This window comes from Mandrillus leucophaeus, unplaced genomic scaffold (assembly GCF_000951045.1).
Source record: "Mandrillus leucophaeus isolate KB7577 unplaced genomic scaffold, Mleu.le_1.0 Scaffold3592, whole genome shotgun sequence".
Taxonomy (NCBI): domain Eukaryota; kingdom Metazoa; phylum Chordata; class Mammalia; order Primates; family Cercopithecidae; genus Mandrillus; species Mandrillus leucophaeus.
Genome location: NW_012103801.1, coordinates 755 through 2496, shown reverse-complemented (window position 1 = coordinate 2496; position 1742 = coordinate 755).

Genomic DNA, 1742 nt, shown 5'->3' with positions numbered 1-1742 from the left:
CATTAAAAGAACAATGCTGTCTTATAACTATTTATCCTATCCATATCATAATCATGAAACTAAAATATAGAGATAAGCCAGTAATAGTTATCTAATTTCAACCTGGCTATTTTGACAGCTTGTATACCCAATCTAAAATTATGGTAAGTTAACTAGCATTTTCAACATTTCTACAAAGCGTAATGAAAATTATAGATATTTTTTCTTACCCATATTTTGAAAGAAATTTAGGATATCCTCTAAAACCATTAGGCTTTCTAAAACAGAAAAAAATACAATTGCACAGGAATGCTGATAACTATACAGGTAGCAATTCATTGCATATTCATTCTTTTGGGAGGCTTCTTTCTGCAAGCTCAGGAAACTACTGTTTACATAAATTTGGATTGAACAGAAGAGTCATTCAATTGTATAACTCTGTACTTTTGCCAGAAGATGATTGAATGGAAAACTGAAATTCTCATAAGAGTGCCAAGGGATTCCCTATGGAACAAACTGAAGCTGTTCTAGTGTGTATTGTGGATTTCGACATATATGAAAAGTCCAGATTGTCCCCAGTGGCATTTAACTTCTGGAATCATAAACACTTTTTCATGTGAACACTTCTAGTTTTAACAAATGAAATAATATTTTATATACTATTTACCGCCACAGATGACACTTCTGTCATGTTTGTATAAACTTTAGTTAAATGTGAAATTTACTCTTAGTGCTTTGATTAGTATAATCTTATCTGAGGTAATCAAAACATAATTTAATAAGGCCAAAGTTTCTGATTCCCTTTAGGAGACAAACCCAAATACAGTTGTCTTTCCGGTGAAAATTGCAGCTCAAATTTTAGACATATACCTAGTTCCCCCATTTTGTGCTAAAATCTGATGGGAAATCTTATTAGACAAAGTCAATGGATGAAACAATGAAAAATAAGGACAAGGACTGCAGTGGGAAGTGCCCTGAATTTTTCTGACATAAAAAGAAACACATAGACCAATGGAACAGAATAAAGAACCAGAAACAAATCCACACATCTACAGTGAATTCATTTTTTAACAACGGTTCCAAGAACATACATTGGGAAAAGACAGTCTCATCAATAAATGGTGCTGAGAAAACTAGATATCCATATGCAAAAGAATAAAACTAGACCCCTATCTCTCACCATATCCAAAAATAAAATCAAAATGAATAAAAAGCTTCAATCTAATACCTCAGACTATGAAACTTCTACAAGAAAACATTGAGGGAAGTCTCCAGGACATTGTTCTGGGCAACGATTTATTGAGCAATACCCTACAAGAATAGACAACCAAAGAAGACATGGACAAATGGGATTACATCAAGTTAAAAAGCTTCTGCACAACAAAGGATACAATCAACAAAGTGAAGAGACAACCCACAGAATGGGAGAAAATAGTTGTAAACTACCCACCTGACAATGGATTAATAACCAGAATATATAAGGAACTCAAACCCCTTTATAGGAAAGAATCTAATAATCTGATCAAATACAGGGTAAAAGATTTGAATAGACATTTCTCAAAAGAAGACATACAAATGGTAAGCAGGCATATGAAAAGGTGGTCAACATCCCTGATCATTAGAGAAATGCAAATCAAAATGGCCTGGCATCTAGTGCCTGCTGTTTTTCCAGGCACACAGTGCAAGCTGTCACTGGATCTACCATCCTGGCATCTGGAGGACAGTGGCCCTCTTCTCATAGCTCCACTAGGCAGTGTCCCAGT